This window comes from Delphinus delphis, chromosome 20, assembly GCF_949987515.2.
Source record: "Delphinus delphis chromosome 20, mDelDel1.2, whole genome shotgun sequence".
Lineage (NCBI taxonomy): Eukaryota > Metazoa > Chordata > Mammalia > Artiodactyla > Delphinidae > Delphinus > Delphinus delphis.
In genome coordinates this window covers 46,500,008-46,513,800 of record NC_082702.1, presented here as the reverse complement: position 1 = coordinate 46,513,800, position 13,793 = coordinate 46,500,008, and the positions used below count along the sequence as shown (strand labels likewise).

General features: G+C 40.0%; 1 protein-coding gene and 1 pseudogene across 1 annotated transcript in view; both read left to right on the top strand.

The window, feature by feature from the left end:
- The window catches only part of GLG1 (golgi glycoprotein 1), a 143,755-nt gene that overhangs the window by 49,795 nt on the left and 80,167 nt on the right, over positions 1-13,793 (top strand). The window lies entirely within an intron of this gene.
- LOC132415997 (STING ER exit protein pseudogene) lies at positions 11,567-12,747 on the top strand (annotated as a pseudogene).

The window sequence follows — 13,793 nt, the reverse complement described above, 5'->3', positions numbered from 1 at the left end:
TAGGGATAGAAATTAACAATTTCATAGTCTTAGTCAGTTGCTTTCCTCACCATACAAAAAGAAAGCTAAATGTGAAAAAAATGTCTTGAATTTTGTCATTAATGGAAACTGTAGTCTTAAGCCAATACACAGATATAAGACACTTTTGTTGTGTCTGATCTGTTTTGGTGGCAATTAATTATGTAAGTTAGATCTACTTAATCTTAAATTCTAAGGCAAAAGTGATCAGTCATCTTTGGAAAAAGAATCTGCTATTCATTATATCCTTTTTTTTACTGAGATTTTTAGAGAGGATGTATAATTATATTAAATAAGCTATTGGTGAAACAAGGAAAAGGTTGCAGAGATAAGTTATATTTTTAGGAATTTTTATGTTACTTTTTTATTAAATAAATTTATTTATTTATTTATTCGTTCATTCATTTTATTTATTTATGGCTGTGTTGGGTCTTAGTTCCGCCCACAGGCTTTCTCTAGTTGCGGCGAGTGAGGGCTACTGTTCATTGCGGTGCACGGTCTTCTCATTGCGGTGGCTTCTCTTGTTGTGGAGCATGTGCTCTAGGCGTGTGGGCTTCAGTAGTTGGGGCCCATGGGCTCCAGTAGTTGTGGCTCACAGGCTCTAGAGCACAGGCTCAGTAGTTGTGGCACACAGGCTTAGTTGCTCTGCGGCATGTGGGATCTTCCCGGACCAGGGCTTGAACCCGTGTCCCCTGCATTGGCAGGTGGATTCTCAACCACTGCGCCACCTGGGAAGCCCTTTGTTACTGTTTTTTTGGGTTTTTTTTTTGCGGTACACGGGCCTCTCACTGCTGTGGCCTCTCCCGTTGCGGAGCACAGGCTCTGGACGCACAGGCTCAGCGGCCATGGCTCACGGGCCTAGCCACTCCGCGGCATGTGGGATCTTCCCAGACTGGGGCACGAACCCGTGTCCCCTGCATCGGTAGGCAGACTCTCAACCACCGCACCACCAGGGAAGCCCTGTTACTCTTTTTAATTGAGGTACTACCACCTCCAAGGGGCCTAGGGAGCAAAATAAAACCAGAAAAACTTAGGAACACACACACACACACACACATTCTTTTTATATTCTTTTCCATCACGGTTTATCACAGGATATTGAATATAGTTCCTTGTGCTATACAGTAGGACTTTGTTTATCCATTCTATATATAGTAGTTAGCATCTGCTAACCCCAAACTCCCAATCCATCCCTCCCCCACCTCACTCCCCCTTAGCAACCACAAGTCCGTTCTCTATGTCTGTGAGTCTGTTTCTATTTTGTAGATAAGTTCATTTGTGTCATATTTTAGATTCCACATATAAATGATATCATATAGTATTTGTCTTTCTCTTTCTGCTTACTTCACTTAGTATGATAATCTCTAGGTCCATCCATGTTGCTGCAAATGGCATTATTTCATTCTTTTTTATGGCTGAGTAGTAGTCCATTATATTATATACCACATCTCCTTTGTCAGTTCATCTGTTGATGGACATTTAGGTTGTTTCCATGTTTTGGCTATTGTGAAGAGTGCTGCTATGAACATAGGGGTGCATGTATCTTTTCAAATTATATTTTTGTCCGGATATATGGCCAGGAGTATGATTGCTGGATCATATGGCAACTCTGTTTTTAGTTTTTTGAGGAACTTCCATACTGTTTTCCATAGTGGCTACTCCAACTTACATTCCCACCAACAGTGTAGGAGGGTTGTCTTTTCTCCACAGCCTTTCCAGCATTTGTTATTTGTAGACTTTTTAATAATGGCCTTTTTTTTTTTGCGGTACACGGGCCTCTCACTGTTGTGGCCTCTCCCGTTGCGGAGCACAGGCTCTGGACGCGCAGGCTCAGCGGCCATGGCTCACGGGCCCAGCCGCTCCGCGGCATGTGGGATCTTCCCAGACCAGGGCACGAACCCGTGTCGCCTGCATCGGCAGGCGGACCCTCAACCACTGCGCCACCAGGGAAGCCCAGTAATGGCCATTTTGATTAGTGTGAGGTGGTACCTCACTGTAGTTTTGATTTGCATTTCACTAATAATTAGTGATGTTGAGCATCTTTTCATGTGCCTATTGGCCATCTCTATAGGCCATCTCTATGTCTTCTTTGGAAAAATGTCTGTTTCGGTCTTCTGCCCATTATTCGATTGGGTTGTTTTTTTTGTATTGAGTTGTATGAGCTGTCAGAAAAACTTAGGAATTTTTAATGGCACCAAAATGAACTTATAAGAGACTCTTTTAAACCAGGGAAGTCGGTTTCCAATTCCTATGCACTGTTTCTTTGTTTCGGAAGCAGGAACAATTTAGTAACCAGTCTAATAAATTACTTGGTAAGTCATGGATGTTGAGATCATTTATTCAGTGTCAAGCCTTCTGGAAAGGGAATATTAATACCTTCACTTATCTTTCTTTTCAAACTTCATTAACTGGCTGTTAGACCAAAACTATCCCATATTATTTTATGTTTTAAAATGTGTATTTGGTATTCACAATGTACTATGATGTAAAATAAACTCTTCTATACCTGAAAAAAGAAATGTGTATTTGGTAATTTTGAGATGAAGTTTAAAAATTAAAATTCTGGCTAAAGGTTTTTAGTAAGTTACTTAATTAGATGATAATAAGATATCTCGTATGAATTATGTCCTAAATTTTTCTTTTAAAATCGGTCATGAATCACATATTTTGGCTTATGTATATGCTTCTGAATTCTTTATGTTAGTGGCATAACTAGCCACCAACATTCATAATGTTGTAAGATTCTTAACCAGACAGGTGACTCAGAGTAGACATAAAGGTGAGTACAGTACAGCTTACAATTGAAGTGTGTATTTATTTAAAAAAAAATTTTTTTTTAAATCTTTATTGAATTTGTTACAATACTGCTTCTGTTTTATGTTTTGGGTTTTTTGGCCGCAAGGCATGTGGGATCTTAGCTTCCCAACCAGGGACCGAACCCGCACTCCCTGCATTGGAAGGCGAAGTCTTAACCACGGGACAGCCAGGGAAGTCCCCGAAGTGTGTATTTTAAATAAGTCTTAGAATGTTGCATTTTATGGATTTTATTTAGTCCATATTACAGAGAGAAGTCTCAGGTAAATGCTTGAATCTTTTCTTCTTGCATACTGAGGTGAAAATAAGGATCATAGAGAGTCTAGGTAAAAGGTTAAAAATATTCCTTGGCACCAAAAGCAAGAGAGAAAGCAATCCAAAATTGACTTTCTGCTGTTCCCCTCTCCCCAGTCTTTTTTTTTCTTTCTTCTGAAACTGAAACAAAAATATGTTTGGGGTTATTAGATATTAAGTCCTGCTTCTGAATAGGTATAGTTATGCCCTGCCTAATGCAGAGAGCCTTTCCCCAGTCGAGTTCTGTGATGTGGATTATTTAGTAAGATTTCAGTTGGGAAAACGCTTGTGTGCTTTCTGTGGCTCACTTATGTTACTTGTTCTGTCCTCTTTCTGTGGTCCATGAGGCATTTCATTTGTATCACATGTCAGAATTTAAAATATTATCTTTGAAATAGTGAACTTTCCTCCAGTCATAGATCCTTATCTTCTATATTTCTGGTGTAGACTAAAGATTCAGAGACCCTAAATCAAAGGCTTCTATTTTAGACATTAGATTTCCCAGTACTCTTCTGAAGAATAATAACTGTGATGATCAAAATTTTAAAGATACTGTTGTAAGGTCTGAGTGTATTTGAAAGAATTATGGTAGTGTAACCCTGGACCACTTTTACACTGCTTTGTACGATCTGTTCACAGGTGGCTGTCAGGTGATTTAAAGTAACAAACCCAGACAGATGCATGGCATTGACTGAATTGTCAAAGGCATCAGTCTTGCTTATTAAAATTGACAGTTGCTGACAAGCAGCATTTACTTTCACAAAATGAATCAACTGGAGTTTGATGTGATGAGAGAAGTGCATTGATTGCCAGCAGTGGGCTAGAAACATTTACCAAGTAAAATTTAGAAAAGTGATTTTAGATGACTAAGAGCCTTGGTTTGTTTGCATATTTAAAGATACTTGCATCTAAACAGTTGGACTTAAATACAACCAAATACAGAGGTTGTTTGGAGCCTTAAAACAGTTGAGAGAACAAAATCAAAACTATTTAACTTCTGATGTTTACTTAGAAACAAAAACCTAAATGAAGTTCAAAACAGATATCTAACCTGGATTTGTATATGGATATTAGATTGAGAGATTAGAGTGAGGAGCAAGACAAATTCCACACACAGTTGTGCCGAGCAAACTTGGTGAAGTGATTTAAAGACTTTTCTTTCCATTAGGATAAGATTTTTCTACCTTAATTTCCTAAATTAATGTATTCCTTTACTCTAGTTTATCCTAATGTAATTGAACTACGTAAACTGAAGTTGCCTTCCTACAACAGTGAGGCCCGCATACGGCAAAAAAATAATAATAATTATAATTCTGAAAGGATCTGTGATTGTTCTGCCTGTCTCCTTTCACCTCTCCCAGTTATTTCTATAACAGTATTTCTCCTTCCTCAAAAAGGTAATTATCTGTTTTTCTTTTTGGCGGTATGCGGGCCTCTCACTGTTGTGGCCTCTCCCGTTGCGGAGCACAGGCTCTGGATGCGCAGGCTCAGCGGCCATGGCTCACGGGCCCAACCACTCCGCGGCGTGTGAGATCTTCCCGGACCGGGGCACGAACCTGTGTCCCCTGCACCGGCAGGTGGACTCTCAACCACTGCGCCACCAGGGAAGCCCTAATTATCTGTTTTTATAGAATCATATTAGTTAGCCAATTGGAGTCAAACTGTCTTGCTTTTTATTCAGTTTCCTACCTATTGTAACTGAAGTGTGGGGAATTATTATATATTCAGGTCATATAGTGATCATTGGCTCAACTGAACTTCCCAGCAAAAGAATCCTCCTGGTTTTTTGTTCTTTGCACTTTCGTTTCAAATCAATTTTATAATAGAAAATTACCACTTTAAAAGGCAAAGATGTGGTTTAGAGATTATGGATAATTCTTATTAAATATTGCATCTTTATTAATGTTTATATTAATTTTTCAATATTTCCCAGAGTAAGTGTTTAATTCTATCATTTCAGCCTTTATAGTTTGATATAATGGTAATTATTAACATACAATTAATGTACCTTTGTTCTACCGACTATAGAATGATATTATCTAAGCAAGAAGAAATATGGAAAACTTTTGAAGATTTCTGTAGATTTTATGTATATTACTGATGTTGTTAACCCCAGAAGATTGTTTTTAAAATATATCAATTTTTTCCCTGTTCAGCCCTAAATGCCTTTGAACTGGATGTTGAAGGATCTATTGGCATAGAACCTGATGAACTCCTCCAAATTTCACCAATCTGTTAATAAAGCAAAGCTGAATTTATTAGAACTTACTACAGTAAAGGAGAATACCACCTTGACAGGAAGAAGTAAAAAATGGGATATTTAAATGGCTTTGAGGTCTGAGGCCAAGTGGCTTTAATGGGATTTTTTTTTTTGGCCGTGCTGAGCGGCTTGTAGGATCTCAGTTCGTTGCAACACACAGGCTCAGTATTTGCGGCATGCGGGCTTAGTTGCCCCGCAGCATGTGGGATCTTAGTTCCCCGACCAGGGATTGAACCATGGGTCCCCTGCATTGGAAGGTGAATTCTTAACCACTGGACTACCAGGGAAGTCCCTGTTCAATAGTGATTTCTTTTGCCCTTTCAGTTTCTCCATGTGACTCTCTTTTGAGAGGAGACTATTTATGTGATAACTCTTTGCTGTTCCTCTACCACTTTTCAAGTCCATTTAAGCATCCACTGGTGTTAAGGTATCAGGTACTCTTCTTCCCCCATTCCAACTTACCATACTCAACTGTTCTTTTTTTGGCTGCATTGGGTCTTCGTTGCTGCACGCAGGCTTTCTCTAGTTGTGGCGAGCGGGGGCTACTCTTCGTTGCTGTGCGCGGGCTTCTTACTGCGGTGGCTTCTCTCGTTGCAGAGCACGGGCTCTAGGCACGCAGGCTTCAGTAGTTGTGGAATGCAGCCTCAGTAGTTGTGGCTCACGGACTCTAGAGTTCAGGCTCAGTTGTTGTGGCACACCCGCTTAGTTGCTCCATGGCATGTGGGATCTTCCTGGACCAGGGCTTGAACCCATGTCCCTTGCATTGGCAGGCGGATTCTTAACCACTGCGCCACCAGGGAAGACCTACTCAAATGTTCTTCATTGGGACTTCCCTGGCGGTGAAGACTTCGTGCTCCCGATGCAGGGGGCTCGGGTTCAATCCCTGGTCGGGGAACTAGATCCCACATGCGTGCCGCAACTAAGAGTCCGCATACCACAACTATGAAGTCCGCATGCTGCAACTAAAGATCCCTCACACTGCAATGAAGATCCTGCATGCCGCAACTATGACCCGGTACAGTCAAAATAAATAAATAAATAAGTAAGTAAAATATTTTTTTTAAAGTTCTTCATCTCTCTCATTTAACTGAATTTTTATCTCCTGTGCATTCCTGCTTCAAAACTTGCACATCCTTCAGAATTATGCAATGTAGTTGCAGACTTAATTCAGATAGAAGGCCAGTCCCTGAATCACAGCTGTTCTCTTAAGCAGCACCAATCATCTGAAGTGGGTTATACAGAAAGGGTTCTGTACAGTTTGGCAATTCAGCCCTATTGGCTTCTTCTCATCAGGCCAGTAAAAGTAAACAGTGCACTCACCACTAGTCAGTATGGAAGAAATGTGGTATTTTTAGATACTTGGGTATGGAGCATGAGAAATTATATTTAATTTCAGGACTTTTTTTGCATCCTGTAATCTTATATCCATTTTTTGGTTTTATCTTTTCACAATTATAGAAGTAGCATAGTTGGATTGGAGGTAATGAGCTACATTGATAGAATCATTCCAGATCTACTGGGTATAAACATTAATAGTATTGTCAGATGTCTGGAAATTTTGTCTCTATTTTAGTCTCCTTTCCCACGTTGCATTTGGCTGTAGTAGCCACTGTTTTGACACATTTGTACCTATATTCAGCTGTTCCAAATCATCTGAGATGGCAAATAAAGAGTATAAAAGGTACCGTATTAAAATTGACATTCTGTTCCTTTTCTTTCCCTTCTAGTTTTATTGAGATATAATTGACATACAGCACTGTATAAGTTTAAGGTATAGAGCATAATGATTTGATTTACATACATCATGAAGTGATTATCACAAAAGTTTAGTGAATATCCATCATCTCTTAGAAGTACAAAATTAAATAAATAGAAAAATTTTTTTTCTTGTGATGATAATCTTAGGATTTACTCTCAACAACTTTCATGTATAACATATAGCAGTGTTAATTATATTTATCATGTTGTACATTACATCCCTAGTACTTATTTATTTTATAACTGGAAGTTTGTACTTTTTGATTGCCTTTGTCCAATTCCTCTTACCCTCCCCACCCCCTGCCCTTCTTCTCTGGTAACCACAAATCTGATGTCTTGGGCTTCCCTGGTGGCGCAGTGGTTGAGAGTCCGCCTGCCGATGCAGGCGACACGGGTTCGTGCCCTGGTCCAGGAAGATCCCACATGCCGCAGAGTGGCTGGGCCCGTGAGCCATGGCCGCTGAGCCTGCGCATCCGGAGCCTGTGCTCCGTAACGGGAGAGGGCACAACAGTGAGAGGCCCGCGTACCGCAAAAAAAAAAAAAAAAAAAAAAAATCTGATGTCTTTTTCTATGAGTTTGTTTGTTTATTTGTTTGTTCTTGAAATATAATTGACCTACAACACTATGTTAGCTGCTGTTATACAACATAGTGATTCAATGTTTCTCCTCATTCCAAAATGATCACCATGATAAGTCCAGTTGCTTATGTCACCATACAGAGATATTACATGGTTAGTGACTCTATCCCCCACACTGTACATTTCATACCCATGACATTTATTTTGCAATTGGAAGTTTATACCTCTTAATACCCCTCTCCTATTTCTTACTTCCCCCTACCCTCCTTCTCCCTGGCAGACATCTGTTTCTTCTCTGTATCTGTAACTCTGTTTATGTTCTGTTATGTTTGTTCATTTGTGTTTTTTTTTTTAGATTCCACATATAAGTGATATCATACAGTGTTTGTCTTTCTCTGTCTGATTTATTTCACTTAGCATAATACCCTCTGGGTTCATCCATGTTGTTGCAAATGACAAGATTTCATTCTTTTTTATGTCTGAGTAATATTCCATTATGTGTGTGTGTATGTGTGTATACCATATCTTCTTTATCCATTCGTCTGTTGATGGGCACTTAGGCTGCTTCCATATCTTTGTTATTGTAAATAATGCTGCAGTGAGCATAGGGGTGCTTATATCTTTTCAAATTAGTGTTTTTGTTTTCCTCAGGTAAATACCCAGGAGGAGAATTGCTGAATCGTATGGTAGTTCTATTTGTAAATTTTTGAAGAATCTCTGTACTGTTTCCATAGCTGTTGCATCGGTTTACAATTCCACCAACAGTGTATGAGGATGACATTCTTCTCATAATTCCTATAATGTTCTTCAGAGAATTTTGTTTTCATCTCTCATTTTAAAACTCCCATGTAACAGTTGACCACACTGGGAAAACTAGGCCAAAAATTGTTAATGTGCTTTTCTTAGAGCAGAACTACCAATGTAGGACTCTTTTTTTTTTTTAAATACACATTTCTTCTTTCATTCATTCATTCATTTATTTTATTTTTGTCTGTGCTGGGTCTTCGTTGCTGTGCGCAGCCTTTCTCTAGTTCTGGCGAGCAGGGGCTGCTCTTTGTTGTGGTGCGCAGGCTTCTCGTTGCGGTGGCTTCTCTTGTTGTGGAGCGTGGGCTCTAGGTGTGCAGGCTTCAGTAGTTGCAGCACACGGTCTCAGTAGTTGCGGCCCGTGGGCTCTAGGGCACGTGGGCTTCAGTAGTTGTGGCTTGCTGGCTCTAGAGCGCAGGCTCAGTAGTTGTGTCGCATGGGCTTAGTTGCTCCATGGCATGTGGGATCTTCCTGAACCAGGGCTCGAACCCATGTCCCCTGCATTGGCAGGCAGATTCTTAACCACAGCCCCACCAGGGAAGTCCCCTGTAGGACTCTTAAAAGGGCCAGATTTCCACTTGCCATGTCCCAGAAGATGTTGATATTCTATATTTCCTCCCCACCACTACCCTATTTGGAATAGACAGTGGAAGAGAAAAAAAGAGAAAAATACGGACTGAGGAGGGTATATCATTAAATTTCCTCGGTGCCCCAACCATGAATATGTATTCCAGATATTTTCAAAGGTGTCTATGTTTATGTCTTAAAGTGGAATTATCTTTGATTTTTCTTCTTTTTTCTTCTTTTTTGCATGTGGTACATAATTCAAAAAGTGCAAAAGGGTATATAGTGAAAGTCAATATTTTTATGTGTCCTTTCAGAGATAGTATATACAAATACAATCAAATATGTATGTCATTTATTTTGAATTCTTATTCTTCTCCTGCATGAATTATGGGCTACTAGAAAGCAGTAATGTTGCTTTTGATGTTTATTTGATTAGATTATGTGCAGAGACTGAAGGGCCAGTATTATCTTATATTTGAAGGCCCTGTATAATTTTCAAAGGCCTTTTAAATAATTCTACTCATAACAGCCCTGTGAAGTACGTAAAGCAGGATTTATCTGTTTTGTAGACATGAAATTTGAAGCCTGAAGAATTATGTGACTTGATCAAGGCTTGTTATGCAATCAATATACAATGGAACTGGAATCAGAACTTAAGTTTTTTGGCTCCTAATCCAGAATTCTTTCTACCATGTTTCCTCTCAAACACGATGAAATGAGGGGATCTATTATATGGTGTCTGTTTTTATGAGGTATGAAAAATACTGTGAGTAGCTATTTCAGAAGAATTTTGGTACTGTATTTTTGTAGTGTTGCCATAGTAGTAGTAGTCATTGCAGCCTCACAGTTCAGAGGAAGTATGTCCTTTTTGATGAATTGTCTGCAAAATAGTTTATAAACGTTAGGCACTTTAGACTGAATGATAATGCTCTAGGTGCCACTCTTGTAACATGGGCACCAAAACTGACTTTATCCAGGAAACTGGGCAATGAAAAACAAGGTCTTTTATCTCTTTGCATCTGTGTGCCTGTCATGGCTGGAAGCCACGTTGACAGACCTGTCCAAGATTCTTTCCCTTGAAGGTTAAAGGGGAATCTGGCCAAGCATTTGATAGAATGCCTCTTTTTTCTTCCCCGCCCCCCCAAATTAGGACTAAATTGGATTCTGAATTTCTAAGTTGTCTCCTAGGGAGAAAAAAAAGAGTTGGTAGGAGGTAACTTTTTTCTCCTTGCTGATAGTAGGCTCTCATGAGGATGATTTAGTTCCAGAAAAATTCATTCACGATGGTGAAGTGAGGCAGAGTCCTTGCAAGGCCATAATTGGATTTTAAAGCACTTGTCACTACAAAACCATCCCTGTATTTCTTCAATATTAGGCAGTCCCAAATGGAAGGTTGATGAAAAGGTTGAATGAGCTCTGTATGTGAAAGAAATATCTCTAAACAATTCTTTTGAGGATGACCTGTCTCCTACAGTTTATAGGTACCTTTATTTCTGATTCATAATAGAAAAATGGGGGGGGGGATGGGGAAAAACTTCACAATATTTCTTATAGTACAGAAAATTACTTGGTTTTGTAATTTACATTTTTTTTTTTTTTTTTTTTTGCGGTACGCGGGCCTCTCATTGTTGTGGCCTCTCCCGTTGCAGAGCACAGGCTCCGGACACGCGGGCTCAGCGGCCATGGCTTATGGGCCTAGCCGCTTTGCGGCATGTGGGATCTTCCCGGACCGGGGCACGAACCCGTGTCCCCTGCATCAGCAGGCGGACTCTCAACCACTGCGCCACCGGGGAAGCCCTGTAATTTACATTTCCTAATAAACTTTAAGATTTGTAAAATGATAATCCAATGTGTATCCTTTGGGCCATAATGTAATGATGCAGTTTTTGTTCAGTAACTAGATTACTATATCCTTATTTGTCATTCCCTGCTCTGGGCACAGAAGATGATAAATTTTATTAATTTTGAGTGTTTCCATTTGGTCATTTGAACAAGTTTTAGAGTTTTCTTAGGCAAAAATAAGATGTAATTTGGCTTCTCAAAGTGAATTTTGGGGCATAGCATCTTCATGGATATGGATCATTCAGTCAGTGAGTCAAGAGTTGCTCGGTCTTGGTGTGTGAGCTGTTAAGTCCAGTAATTAGCCAGGTTGTTGTGCTTTAATATTTTTAAAATAGAGCTAAAGCCTCATTGAAGGTGAATGAATTAGTACTTGACAAAGCAGCAAGTCTTGCCAGTATTTTTTATCTATGAGTAAGTGTGTTACCTGAACCAGAGCAGAACCGTTTGCTAATTCCCACTATAATATAGATATGGAGATATATATATATATATAATTAGAATTAAAGGCCATTGAGGATATTTTTCATTTTAAAGGTATAAGACAAGTAAGTCTTGACCTCATCATAGTCCCCTGACTGTCCAAGAACCAGGGTTAAATGAGCCCTAATTTGTGCGTGTGGGGTCTTGCCTATTTATCTTTTATCCCTTTAAATTGTATCATGTTCCTATAGAAGTAACATTGAGTAACATTCTTGGTGTTGAGTTTTTGGGCTGTTTCTCTGAACTACACCTAAAGTAGTGCCCTGGTCAGTCGTCTGCTCCAACACCTTCGAACTGGGGAGGAATATGATGATGGTGAGAAGCCCCTTGATGTCTGTTACTCTTCGTGTTGCCAGATGGTCCTGGTACTGGACTGTCAGAGAAATTACCCATGAGTCCCCAGGATTGGTCTATGTAATTGATGCTGCCAAACACAGTCACAAATTTTGTAACGCAAGTTGAAGATACTATGTATCTTTGGAGGCCTGAAGGTGTGGAAGGACAGCACAGGAAGAAGTGTACGAAGTGTAGACTGCCACTCTTCTGCCAGTCCCAGCTGAAGAATGCTCCCATGACCTCCATTGTGGATAGAGCAGTAGTCAGGTTTGGCCAGGGTTTTGGGAAAATGAAATACGTATACCCAGAAACAAGAGCCTCCTAAGAAGGTGATAATGACCAAATGGACTAAAGACATGGGCACATTCAGCTCTGTCACTATGTCTGCTATTGATGAAGAGGAAGAGAAGATTGAGGCTAGGGAAGTTGCTGACTTGTGTGCACAGAATGCCAAAGTGATAGAAAAACAGTTGGAACGCAAAGTCCTGAGCAACAGGCAGTTGCAAGAGCTAGCTGAACTAGAAGCCAAGAAAGCAAACATGAAAGGGACTTTGACTAACCATCAGTTCAAATGATCAGGACCTTTCTCTGAACCCAGCTGGAAGCAAACATTTAGATCAAGAGGAAAAAGAGCTTTTCTTAGACTACATGGACTGGTTCCTACCTTTATGCCCCAGCAGAAGGCTTTATGTTGTTTCCCTTTGATTCTCCTAGATTCAGTGAGGTCTGTGAGTCCATATGATCTGCTTTCTAGAAATGGATTTTTCTGAATCTTTCTGTATATAGGTCTTCTGTACTATTTTTTGCCCCTATGATGTACACTTCTTGAGCTGTGTAAAAGCTCTATGAATAGATCAGTGCTTGAGTGTCTCCAGTTTCTAAAGTAGCTGTTCTTATTCCTTCTTCAAAGTTAATAAAATGTTTAACGATTATTAAAAAGTAATTATACATTATTTACCTGTTGTTAACCCCACCACCCATTGGGGGAGCACAGAGGTAAATAACAGTAAATTGAAGCACCACTCTCTGCACTGAGTTTACCATAACATATTAATATGGATGATGGCAAACCACCGTTAGACCAATGTTGGGATTTTATTAAAATTTTGTAGTTATCTCACTGTGTATTAGGAGATGCCAAATATGTAAGCCTAAGAATGGTCACCACAGAGTTCCTCACTTTCTTACTCAAGCCTCTGCCCTCTGTACAGAATATACCTTTCAAACTCCTCCACACCTAGTGTTCACAGCCCCCCTCTCATCTGCCTCAACCTAGACACAGTATTACATCACCAAATCACAACCTCCTTTTAAGACTGAACTCAATTGTTCCCTCTTCCATTAGACTCTCTCTGATTCTATCATCCTAACTCATGAGGGGTGGTGGTACTTCTTTCGTTCTTTAAGATATCAGCTCCTTCAACTCCACATTCAACTTTGTGTGATCGTTAGGTACAGACTCACGTTTTACCTCCTCTACCACAGTAATTTACTTGAGAGCCAGCATCTGTAACTCTGTTTCATACCTTTTCTTTTTATTTCGCACTGAACCTGTACATAAATCCTTTCTGAAGAGATGGATGAATGTTAAAGAATCATACAAAAGCAAAACTCTTTAGTGAATCAGAGCACAGTTGGAGGGCATGAAGCTTATGTTTATCACTGTTCTTTTGGAAAAACAATACTTAGCAGCTATCCTGGGTACAAATAAAAATTAATTCTGGGGGACTTCCCTGGTGGTGCAGTGGTTAAGAATCCGCCTGCCAATGTAGGGGACATGGATTCAAGGCCTGGTCTGGGAAGATCCCACATGCTGCGGAGCAACTAAGCCCGTGCACCACAACTACTGAGCCTATGCTCTAGAGCCCATGAGCCACAGCTACTGAAACCTGCGCGCCTAGAGCCCATGCTCCGCAACAAGAGAAGCCACCGCAATAAGCCTCTGCACCAGAATGAAGAGTAGCCCCCGCTTGCTGCAACTAGAGAAAGCCCGCACGCAGCAATGAAGACCCAATGCAGCCAAAAATAAATAAATAAATAAA